The following is a 13,370-nucleotide window of genomic DNA, read 5'->3' on the forward strand; positions in this document are numbered from 1 at the left end:
TTATATATCTTGGAGATTAACACTTTGTCTGTTGATTCGTTTGCAAATATTTTTTCCCTTTCTGAGGGTTGTCTTTTGGTCTTGTTTGTAGTTTCCTTTGCTTTGCAAAAGCTTTTAAGGTTCATTAGGTCAGATTTTTTTATTTTTGTTTTTATTTCCATTACTCTAGAAGTAGGAGGTGGATCAAAAAAGATCTTGTTGTGATTTACGTCAATGAGTGTTCTTCCTATGTTTTCCTCTAAGAGTTTTATAGTGTCTGGTCTTACATTTAGGTCTCTAATCCATTTTGAGTTAATTTTTCTGTATGGTGTTAGGGAGAGTTCTAATTTCATTCTTTTACAAGTAGCTGTCCAGTTTTCCCAGCACCACTTATTGAAGAGGCTGTTTTTTCTCCATTGTATATCCTTGCCTCCTTTGTCATAGATTAGTTGACCATAGGTGCATGGGTTTATCTCTGGGCTTTCTATCCTGTTCCATTGATCTATATTTCTGTTTTTGTGCCAGTACCATATTGTCTTGATTACTGTAGTTTTGTAGTATAGTCTGAAGTCAGGGAGTCTGATTGCTCCAGCTCCATTTTTTTCCCTCAAGACTGCTTTGGCTATTCGGGGTCTTTTGTGACTCCATAAATATTTTAAGATTTTATGTTCTTGTTCTGTACAAAATGTCATTGGTAATTTGATAGGGATTGCACTGAAGCTGTAGATTGCTTTGGGTAGTATAGTCATTTTCACAATATTGATTCTTCCAATCCAAGAACATGGTATATCTCTCCATCTGTTGGTATCATCATTAATTTCTTTCATCAGTGTCTTATAGTTTTTTGCATACAAGTCTTTTGTCTCCCTAGGTAGGTTTATCCATAGGCATTTTATTCTTTTCGTTGCAATGGTAAATGGGAGTGTTTCCTTAATTTCTCTTTCAGATTTTTCATATTTAGCGTATAGGAATGCAAAGGATTTCTGTACATTAATTTTGTATCCTGCAAACTGAGTTTTAATCTCATAGTGCTGTGCTCAGAAAAGATGCTTGATATGATTTCAATTTTCTTGAATTTACTGAGGCTTGATTTGTGACCTGATATGTGATCTATCCTGGAGAATGTTCCATGCTCACTTGAGAAGAAAGTGTAATCTGCTGTTTTTGGATGGAACGTCCTATAAAAATCAGTTAAATATCTGGTCTCTTGTGTCATTTAAAGCTTGTGTTTCCTTGATAATTTTCTGTTTGGATGATCTGTCTCTTGGTGTAAATGAGGTGTTAAAGTCCCCCACAATTACAGTGTTACTGTCGATTTCCTCTTTTATAGCTGCTAGCAGTTGCCTTATGTATTGAGGTGCCCCTATGTTGGGTGCATATATATTTATAATTGTTATATCTTCTTCTTGGATTGATCCCTTGATCATTATGTTGTGTCCTTCCTTGTCTCTTGTAACATTGTTTATTTTAAAGTCTATTTTATCTGATATGAGTATTGCTACTCCATCTTTCATTTGATTTCCATTTGCAGGGAATATCTTCTTCCATCCCCTCACTTTCAGTTTGAATGTGTCCCTAGGTCTGAAGTGGGTCTCTTGTAGACAGCATATATATGGGTCCTCAGCAAGCCTTGTCTTTTGGTTGGAGCATTTAATCCATTCACGTTTAAGGTAATTATCAATATGTATATTCCTATGACCATTTTCTTAATTGTTTTGGGTTCGTTTTTGTAGGTCCTTTTCTTCTCTTGTGTTTCCCACTTAGAGAAGTTCCTTCAGCATATGGGGTAGAGCTGGTTTGGTGGTGCTGAATTCTCTTAGCTTTTGCTTGTCTGTATAGCTTTTGATTTCTCTATCGAATCTGAATGAGATCCTTGCCAGGTAGTATAATCTTGGTTGCAGGTTCTTTCCTTTCATCACTTTAAGTATATCATGCCACTCCCTTCTGGCTTGTAGAGTTTCTGCTGAGAAATCAGCTGTTAACCTTTTGGGAGTTCCCTTGTATGTTATTTGTCATTTTTCTCTTGCTGCTTTCAATAATTTTTCTTTTTCTTTATTTTTTGCCAATTTGATTACTATCTGTCTCGGAGTGTTTCTCTTTCAGTTCATCCTGCCTGGGACTCTCTGCGCTTCCTGGACTTGGGTGGCTATTTCCTTTCCCATGTTAGGGACGTTTTCAACTATAATCTCTTCAAATATTTTCTCGGGTCCTTCCTCTCTTTCTTCTCCTTCTGGGACCACTATAATGCAATGTTGTTGTGTTTAATGTTGTCCCAGAGGTCTCTTTGGCTGTCTTCATTCCTTTTCATTCTTTTTTCTTTATTCCTTTCCACATCAGTGAATTCTACCATTCTGTCTTCCAGGTCACTTATCCATTCTTCTGCCTCAGTTATTCTGCTATTGATTCCTTCTAGTGTAGTTTTCATTTCAATTATTGTGTTGTTCATCTGTGTTTCTTTGTTTTTAATTCTACTAGATCTTTATTAAACATTTCTTGCATCTTCTCGATCTTTGCCTCCATTCTTTTTCCAAGGTCCTGGATCGTCTTCACTATCATTATTCTGAATTCTCTTTCTGAAAGGTTGCCTATCTCCACTTCATTTAGTTGTTTTCCTGGGGTTTTACCTTGTTCCTTCATCTGGTACATAGCCCTCTGCCTTTTCATCTTGTTTATTTTTCTGTGAATGTGGTTTTCGTTCCACAGGCTGCAGGACTGTAGTTCTTGCTTCTGCTGTCTGCCCTCTGGTGGATGAGGCTATCTAAGAGGCTTGTGCAAGTTTCCTGATGGGAGGGACTGGTGGTGGGTAGAGGTGGCTGTTGCTTTGGTGGGCAGAGCTCAGTAAAACTTTAATCTGCTTGTCTGCTGACTGGTGTGGCTGGGTTCCCTCCCTGTTGGTTGTTTGGCCTGAGGCAACCCAACACTGGAGCCTACCTGGGCTCTTTGGTGGGGCTAATGACAGACTCTGCAAGGGCTCACGCCAAGGAGTTCTTCCCACAACTTCTGCTGCCAGTGTCCTTGTCCCCACGGTGAGCCACAGCCACCCTCCGCCTCTGCAGGAGACCCTCCAACACTAGCACGTAGGTCTGGTTCAGTCTCCCCTGGGGTCACCGCTCCTTCCCCTGGGCCCCAATGAGCACACTACTTTGTGTGTGCCCTCCAAGAGTGGAGTCTCTTTTTCTCCCAGTCCTGTCGAAATCCTGCAATCAAATCCTGCTAGCCTTCAGAGTCTGATTCTCTAGGAATTCCTCCTCCCGTTGCTTGACCCCCAGGTTGGGAAGCCTGACCTGGGGCTCAGAACTTTCACTCCAGTGGGTGGGCTTCTGTGGTATAAGTGTTCTCCAGTTTGTGAGTCACCCACCCAGCAGTTATGGGATTTGATTATATTGTGATAGCGCCCCTCATACCGTGTCACAGCGGCTTCTCCTTTGTCTTTGGATGTGGGGTATTTTTTTTGGTGAATTCCAGTGTCTTCCTGTCAATGACTGTTCAGCAGTTAGTTGTGATTCTGGTGTTCTTGCAAGAGGGCATGAGAGCACATCCTTCTACTCTGCCATCTTGAACCAATCTCCTGGGTTGTGGCGGCATTCTTGACTCACAACCTGTCCTTTCAATTCACCTCCTGCTCTGCTGCCAGAATCTCCTTGCTGGTTACCCTTCTTATCACCCATTCGTGCCCCAGGGCACAGCGAGGAAGCCCATTTAATTTTTTTAAGTGAGTTAATTAGTGAGCAAAATAATCTTGAGTGATTGCAGGTGGCAATACTACCCTATTACCCTACTAAAAGCTAAGGTGACACCAATTTAATTAAGGGTGACTGATAATTCTCCTTTATTACTATACCTGTATTCATATTTAGATACTTTTCATTAATGCTCTTGGGGGTCAGTTAAAAGATAAAGGGGAACTCAGCTCATTAATAAAATTTAGAAGTTGAGTTTCCAGGCTCTATATGCTAATTACTCTCTGCCACCACTAAGGCATTTTAAATCTGCATAGATGAACACACAAGCAATGAAAAGAGACTGTCTGGAAATGAACCTAGAAGAAGGAAAAAAAAGTAACACACAGAATAAACAAGATCAACAGTGCTGCCAATTCTTGTTTTGTCCCAGTGGTACTTTTAACTTATTAATGTTGGCTTATGCTGTTCTCGGCTGACCTGCTATTATAAAACCCTCCCTGTTTGGTAACCAAAGGGAAAAACATTCTTATAGCTGATAACCTGATTATTACTTTTGAAAACAAGGGACATAGCAGGTAATGATCTTTCTGCATGGGACCTCTGCAATTTGTAATCACTCAAGCTTTCAGAACATAAAGATGTGACCTTGTGCTTCCTATATTGTGCAATGCTGATTGGTACAAGGAAAATGCCAATAGAATCCTCCTAATTGGCTCCCAACACAAGTGGAGTGATCACCACGCAAATCATTAATCCAGACTCATTTCATTTACTCTAAATAAAGGAGCATTAACAAAACTCTTTTATTTGAATGTCCCCTTGCGTATGTGTGTCTGTTATTTAAAAGTATGACCAGTTCATCTGGGAGATTGGGATTGACATATATACACTAATATGTATAAAATGGATAACTAATAAGAACCTGCTGTATAAAAAAATAAATTAAATTAAAAAATATATATATATATTCCTCCTGTTCTTAAAACAATCCTACTTTGTGATATGATATCACAACATTAAAATAAAATCTTTTAGGGCTTCCCTGGTGGTGCAGTGGTTGAGAGTCCGCCTGCCGATGCAGGGGACACGGATTCGTGACCTGGTCCAGGAAGATCCCACATGCCGCGGAGCGGCTGGGCCCATGAGCCATGGCCGCTGAGCCTGCGCGTCAGGAGCCTGTGCTCCGCAACAGGAGAGGCCACAACAGTGAGAGTCCCGCGTACCGCAAATAAATAAATAAAATCTTTTAAACCTTAAAAAAATAAAAAGTATGACCAGGTTTGACCCTGAAGCCTTTTTGTCGGTAATGTAGACTCTTGTTACATTTCTAGCTTTTTCCAGACATTAGCATTCTAGTTGAATGGTGATCATTAAATCAATTTTAACGTAATAATTGAGAGCATTCTTTGATTGCAGTTTTTAAAAAGGTGCACTACCCATGAATATTTCCTTCACGATGCTGAAAACTAGTGAAAATACTACACTGATAATTTTCTATTAAACAGGAAAATGAGAGTTTCACTATGACTTAATAACATCTTCACACTGTATGGAAGGTGATTTTCCATAGGAAAATTGATGGCATTTTATCTGTCCTGCATATTGTTGAAGGACCCTGTTCTCTCTCTAAGTAAACTTTCTTACGAAAAACTCACTTATTCCCTTGAAATCAGCACACATTATGCAACCTTCAAATAATACCTCTTCTGGGGAACCTTTCCTGATATCCTCCAGAATGAATCTTCTCCTCCTTATGACACCTACCATTTTTTACTTTTTCTTTACAATTCACAGTTCTGAGAGGTATCATTCACTTAGACATGAACAGCAACCCCTGGAGTTGTGTAGCCATGATGTGCACAAAATAGGTAGCAGTCCTGAGGAGATTTACCTCATTCACCTTCTTGGTAATATTAGCTGGGAGCCAAAGTGTATCATTTAAGGTGATAAAAATCAAATTTTAGAAATATAAGCATATTTAACAGTAAAATAGAAAATACTAAATAAACGTTGATAATGCTATTGATTAAATTCCAGTGGTAAGAGGAAGGGAGGAAGAAGCAGAAAGTGGAAACACCTAATTTTAACACCAAGCAAATAGAGAAGCAACAGACACCATGTAAATTAATGGATGACTAAAAACACTATATAAAGCTATCATTTGAAACCACTGAGCAACTATCCAAACCTAGCTACCAGAAAAACTTTTCACAAACAAATAAATTAGACTACATGGTGAAAAACTTCTGAAAATTTACAAACACATAAAATCTGACATAAGGCAGATGAAAAGACAATCATGATTATATGAGTGTAAATATAATACATATCACGTGTGATATATATAAACAAATGTTACACAAATACAAACAAATCATTAAAACATTGCTGAAAGACACAAAAAAGAATTTGATCAGACTTCCAGGAAAGCCGTGCGATAAACTTGGCATATACATCTCTCCTCAGCAAAACAACCATTTAACTGGTAAATATTATAAAACACAAATGTTTAAAACCTCTGGAAATTGACCTAAGGGCATACCGCAAATCAGTAAGCATTTATTCAAGAAAAACTCCTAAACGTCGATAAGAACAGTGGGAATCGGTGACATTTCAGCCAGAACCTGCTCCCATTCCTTCCGCAACTTCATAATACAGAATGTCTACTCTATTTCTTGAGGCCAACAAGATGCGAGCTCCTTTAACACCACTCCCAGTCAAAAGGCTAAGATTTCACCCCAGGAGAGGCAGGTTGCCAGCATCTCTCACCTCAGTCACCGGCCCTCCTAGTGAAGAGGATTAGTCAAATCATGAGGCAAAGATGGAATATTTCAGTAAACGGTGTTCGAACCAGATAGACATATAAAAAAGTGAAATTGAATCCATTTTTCATTTTACATACCAGAACAAACTCTAAATAAAACAAAAATTTAAATATAAATAAAACCATTAAAGTAGCAAAAAATAATATGGAAGAATTCCTTTAAAACCGAAAGTGAATACAGCCTATTTCTGAAAACCCAGAATACTTAAAATACTAACAACTTACTACGTAGAGAAAAAAATTTCCATTTGGCCAGAAATAATAAGCAAAATTAAAGGGTATATGACAGTGCAGAGTGGAGCGGCTGCCAGAGATGCCTAACTTTGTGTTCTGAGGAGCGGCCAGCGTCAAGATGGAGCGGGCCAGGGACCGTTTACACCTGAGACGGACCACAGAACAGCACGTACCAGAGGTAGAAGTCCAAGCCAAACGGAGAAGAGCCTCACTGAGCGACCAGGAGTGTCACCTGTACCCAAGGCGATCTCAGCAGTACCTGTGGTGGATTTCCAGGCGGAACTGAGACAGGCATTCTTAGCTGAGACACCGAGAGGTGATTAAAGCAGTATTGGAACACCCAGGTAGCTGATTCCAAGAGAGAAAACAAAACAAAACAAAACAGGTTAGAGCTGATGCAGTCATGATCAAGAATAAAGAACTAATTAAAGGGTAGCATGTTTGGAGGTCATTTAATTACTTGGGATATGTTCAAAAAATTGTTTTTCCTTAAAGGCTTCATACAAATAAACACATAGCAGAAAGTTTAAAAAAGTAAAAGCAGGATCTTCATGCTTTTACCCTGACACTTTTGTCATGTGTTACTTTCCAGACATTGTATAGTTCTTGCTTTTTAGGTAGTTTTATTCATATTTAACTTGTACTGATTTTCAACTTAACATATGAAAAATATCTCCATATAAATAGCTGATGAATATCCTGCTAATATGTTTTATAATTCCTTTTTGTGAGAAACTTCATTTTTTCTGCTGGTAATTTGAAATAAAGCTTCAGTGAATTGCTTTGCATAAAGCTTTAGATAGGATCATTTCCTTGGATATGCAGAGGTAAAAATAGAGTCAAAGAACTTGAAATTAAGGTACATTTTCTGAATTGTATTATGAATTATATTAGTCTGTATTGTTGTGAAAAAAATATAGTGCCAGTTACACTTTCATCTGCACTGGTTATGTTAATTACATACAATTTGTTTCTATTGAATTATAAATACACATCACATCCATTAGCAAATGAGAAGCTAAGTATTTCCCATGCTTATTTACTAATTATTTTTTTGTTTTATCTTTTTCTTACCTTGTTTTTACCAAAGTTTTTGAATCAGCTGACAGTGTAATAAAGCTATTAATCTATGATTTTTCAATGTTATGTAGATTTATTTACAGTGTGCCTTCTTGTATTGGTTGCTTAGATTTTTAGGAAAATGTTATTAATTTTGATTTAATACTTTATTTTTCCTTTCTGACTTTTTAAAATTTTAAGATCTCAATCCAAAGGGTTTAAAATATACTTTTTAGAAACTAAGAGAGGAAAGGGGTTTATAGATGAGTTTTCTTCTAGATTTTCTTTATTTCTCTTTTGAAATATAACACCTCAACTCAAATTAATTAGGCCTGTTTATGGCCATCATTTGGAATTTTAAAGCAAAGGGAAAACCCTCCCCAGCTGAATCCTTTACCCAACATTCCCCAGTAATTGCTTGGATTTGATTGCAAACAACAGAATCTGATCATTGTCCTCAGCTGTTCTCCAGAGTAAAGGCATTTTTTAAATAAGTGCTCATATGACTTTTTTTAACCAAGAATTTTTTGGGTCCTCAGTGCAGTTTACATACTCTCGTAAGTTCCTGAGTAAAGTATTATTTAAATTATACATTATGATCTGTAAGTAGGGCCATCCAATTTGCTGAGTTTCAAGTGCTGGTTTCATCTAAACAGTACTAGTTACTAGGATTGTTCTAGAGCAGGATTTGGTAAAGTATCTGGCCCATTTATTGCCTGTTTTTGTAAATAAAATTTTATTGGCACACAGCCATGTCTTATTTATTTAAGTATGGCCTATGGCTGTTATGGGCAGTACAGTGGCAGATGGGAGTATTTGTGACAGGTTGAATGGCAGGTAAAGTCTACAATATTTATTATCTTTCCCTTTAAAAGAAAAGAGTTGGGTAACCTCTCTCTTAGAGAACCACTTTCAAAGCTGAAGACACTAAGGTGGAGGCAATAGGGGAGTGGTGATACTATACAATGTGGTGAAAGGAAAGGGGCTGTAGAAGGAGAGTATATGAAGTAAATATTCCAGGGTAGAGAACCAGATGAATTTCTGGGATAAGCGTCAGGTCTAAGACTCGTGCTAAAGTCTTCTATACATGTAAATGGGTAAAGACATTTTAACAATTGATATGTTTTCTTTTTCATTATAAAAATCTAAATCATGTTCAGTGATAGCCAAGAAAAATGGGAAGGTAAACCACAGACTTTAAATACCCATGTTTCAACCGCGGCAGCATGAGGTTGAATTTTCTTTCATTTTGCCCATTTGCTTTTCTTTTGAAAATGTAGTTAATTGTAATCATGCTTTTAAACTATTCCACTTACATGTATATCATTAATATTCTTTCATTTTATTACATAGTCCTCCCAACTATCATTTGTAATGAATAAATGATGGTCCACTCATAAAAGAAAGGGTATATGACAGATTGATGGGGAAACATCTATAACCATATCACAGATAAACGGTTAGTCTTTCTAATATAGAGGAAGTTTTAGAAATCAATAAGGGAAGGATTAGCAACAGTAAACAAAAGGATCCAAAGGTATAAACAGATAATTCTCAGAAAAATTCAAATGACTCTTTGACAGATGTCAACCTCAGCTATAAAATGAGAAATGCAAATTACAGTACCCTGAAATACCATTTTTAACCTTTCAGATTGGCAAAAACTCAGTTTTATGGAGCTGTGCACTGTAAAATTTTACTATCCCTATGCAAGGCAAATAGGATCTATCAAAGTTACAAATACATATAATTTTACTATCCCTATGCAAGGCAAATAGGATCTATCAAAGTTACAAATACATATAATTTTCGACAGAGCAATTCTACTTTGGGGTTTACACAACAGATATAAGTACTTGAATATGTTCATAATAATGTATGTATAACTGTATTCATTGAAGCATTATCAACAAAGGATTGGAAAATTACCTTACCATTTTTCAATAGGGGACTGGTCAAGTAAATTATAGTATATTCAATGGGATTAAAAAATTGCATAAACTCTACATACTGACTGAAATGGAATATTGTTTACAGAAAAAGCAAAGCTTAGAACAGTGTGTTTAATATACCATCATTTTTGTAAAAAGTGAGAAACTAGGTATATATTTGGTTTTGTTTGCATATACAAATAGAAACGCTTAGAGGATGTGCAAGGAGCTAATAATAATAGTATTCTAATGATGTGGGCCATGGGAACTGGAGGGAGACAAGTGTGAGATCAGGAGAAAGACTTTTCAATGTATACTTTTTTAATATATTTAACTGTGTGCACTAATTTCCCACTCAAAACAAATCGATTTTTTAAATGAAAACTTAAGATGATATAGGTGAGACAATTCATTCTCCCTGGCCCAGTCACCACTCCTTTTTGTGAAACCCTCCAGAAAAATATGCCTACAGAGAACAAATGCAAAAAAGTAAAATAAAATGCAACATCTATTACTAGGTGAGTGAGATTTTGGCCCCAAACTCCACAGATGAACCACCTGGAGAACTCTTTCAGCCTTGTGTGGAGATGTAAATGGACTCCATCCTCTTGAAAGCAAATTGGAATCTCAGAGTTACATACACCCAGGGTCAGAGAAAGAGAAAGCAGAGAGAGAATAGGAACAACATTTTCTTCAAAGCCCAGGGGCAACCTAGGCCTTCTCCAGTCAGAGCTGTAGCTGAGGGCTAGGCTGCCACACAACCAGATTGGTGCCTGAAACCCTCTGTCCTCTGCCTTGTAGAAACGTTGGAAGGGAGATAAATGTCCCTCAGTATCTTATGGTTAGAATGAGAAGAGAAACCACACATACTCTGATTTTCACTCCTTCAAGGCCCCACTTCTAGAAAATGTGAATCAATCCATATCATGGAACTGGAGCACTATTCCTTGTTTGGGGGAAATGGATTTTATTGACCTTGATCAACACTCAGAGACAAGAGGTTAAGGGAAAGCCCTGTGCTCCCCACAGAGGCGAACTAGATGTTTCCAAGAATAAATTCAGGAGTTTATCAGTTATAAAAGACACGGGTTTATTCTTTCCTGTCAATAAATATTTACACATACATAACCTACATGAATTGAATCTACAATGGGCATACACTTTTTATAAATTGAAAAAAATCTCACATTTACCCAAGTGGAAATGTAATTATAGGTAATACAATGCACACAGTTTCAGCTTAAATTTTCAATGGAGCATTTCTGCATGCTAACATAGACACAGAAGCTGTTCTATGGAGGCCCCAGAGACAGATCTATTCAATCATTTGCATACTATTAAAAACACTTTTCTAGTGAAACTAGAAGGTATTAAGCCTCTATCAATGTATTTTCTAATCTATTTTATCAATGTTGCCATGAGAGGTTCAGAGGTTAAATATTTCCATGTGTGGCTCTTCAATTCTTTTCATAATTTACGTGAATTAGAAGTTTAAATGTAGTATAATAATTTAATAATATAAAACAATTACCTAGTATTTAGAATATGAGGATTCTGGACAGCCAAAAATTCTAGATAATTGAGTCAGTCATCATTATGAATATTAGATCATATCTATATAACATATATAGATATTATATACCTATATAATACAATAGATATATAGAATCTATCATATAGAATATTGTATATAATCTAATATATAATTTATTCTATATAATCTAATATGTAATCTATTATATGGATCCATAATAGACATTATATATACATATGCATAATAGATATAAAAAGGCCTATTAAAATATGTGGATTTATTTGCATAGCTTAGCTTTTTCACCTATTTCTTGTTTTTTTCTCCCTGCCATTATTATCAGTGACCCCATATAGCACTTTCTCTCCCTATTCATAATTTTCTCATTTTCCATCTACTATGAGCTGAGGAATCATGTTGAAGGTTCTTTAAATAAAATGTAATATAAGATTAGGTTTTGAAATAAGGGCTGAGGGAATCACTTGAAGCCATGGGCATGGGATTTTAATGCAGGTACTTAGAGACATCTACTTTGGCTGGGTAGAGAGCTTTGTTGCTTATTGCTTTGGGCTACCTCTATTAGAAGAGTGTGACACTGTAAAAGTTTGAGCAAAATTAGGCTACCCCATTTTTTTTATTCCTTGATTTTTTATAAAAAGAATTGTATTAAAATGCATATAAAATCATAAGATAAAATAATTTTTTAAAGTAAAGAAAAAATGAGGTGAAATGTAAGGCAAAGGGAAAGAAGAGAGCCAGGTGAAAGACTCATCACAATGCCAACCAGTCCTCTAGATGAGTAACAGATTTGCTTTCATGCTTTGCAGTCAATCCAAAGAAGGTAACAAAATCCATGTTGTCCACTTAGTGTAAATAAAACAAGTTGTTTCAACAAAGCACAGATTTTGTGGATAGGGAGTCCAGAAAGCAATTTTTCCTTGGTTCCTCATCAAGAAGTCATTGTGAAACATAAAAATAACACCCTCAACCACTTTATAAGAGATGCAAGGATAAATATCACTGGACTGTTTTTATAAAATTCTACAACATAAGTCAACAGCACAACTCAATGGAAAAAATTCTATGGGGGAAAGAAAATGTTGCAGCTCACTGAAAACACATAAAATGACTTATTCCAAAACAAAACAACAGTTGACTATGGTTGCTCCCGGTGGCCCAATGGTAGTGTTTTTGACAGTGTCAGCTACACACTTGGTCAGATGACAGTGTGGATCTACTTAACTCCTCCAATCACTGAAGGAGGCCCTCCAAGTCCCACCAGTCTGCCCCAGTTCCTCAGCACATCAGATAAATCTTGATTTAAGCCGAGGAAACACAGTGGTGAACTTCACTGTTATTCTAAATATCCACATAAAATATGGTTGCTCACTATGGGCTTTAGAACAAGGAAAGTAGAGACAAATTAATCAAAGGAAACAAAACACTCATTGGAGACATTACTGTCAGTGGTTAATAGTCAATGCATGAAGCAACCTGGATGAAGTACTAGCTTATGGCTAAAGGCACATCCAACATAAAGAGGGGAAAAGTGAAAGAAATTTCAACATATGAATACAGTACTACTCTTTTTTTGCCTGTGAAAGCAAGCCAAAATGTTAACACTGACTTCTTAACTTTACTTTCTATATAAACAAGCAGCATTAGCATTTCCCCAGAGCAAAGGGTAGAAAATTGTTCATAATGAGGTAAGATTTGGAATTAAAAACACAAACAGCAGTGTACTTGAACAAAGTCAAATTATCTAGTGCAAACAATGGATCAATTGAGTGAAAAGATAACCAAATCTCCAATGCCCAGGGGCCTAGAAGGATAGCTATTACACTGAAAGATTTTATGCATCAATTTTCTTACATGTTAGAGAAGGGAACAGTTTAACCTTGACACCAAGAGCTCTGCACACACCAATGCCTAAAGGTAACTTAGCGCTCAGTTGAAGTAGGTCAGGAACCTCTTGGAAAGATGGATGACCGTCAGCTATTAAATTAATTTTTAACTATATACTCAAAGAGTGGACATTAAAGATTCATTGAGCTTTGCAGTTCTAAAGAAAGAGTGTCAGAAGTACAGTTCTTAGAATGTAAACCCTAAAATACAGAGACTATTTCTGT

The 13,370-nt window shown here is 36.6% G+C and overlaps 1 pseudogene; it reads left to right on the forward strand.

Moving 5' to 3' along the window:
- Positions 1–6,838: 6,838 nt before the first annotated feature.
- LOC112409679 (SNRPN upstream reading frame protein pseudogene) lies at positions 6,839–7,044 on the forward strand (annotated as a pseudogene).
- The last annotated feature ends 6,326 nt before the right edge of the window (positions 7,045–13,370 follow it).

Source organism: Neophocaena asiaeorientalis, unplaced genomic scaffold (genome assembly GCF_003031525.2).
Source record: "Neophocaena asiaeorientalis asiaeorientalis breed wild unplaced genomic scaffold, Neophocaena_asiaeorientalis_V1.1 scaffold521, whole genome shotgun sequence".
NCBI classification, from domain to species: domain Eukaryota; kingdom Metazoa; phylum Chordata; class Mammalia; order Artiodactyla; family Phocoenidae; genus Neophocaena; species Neophocaena asiaeorientalis.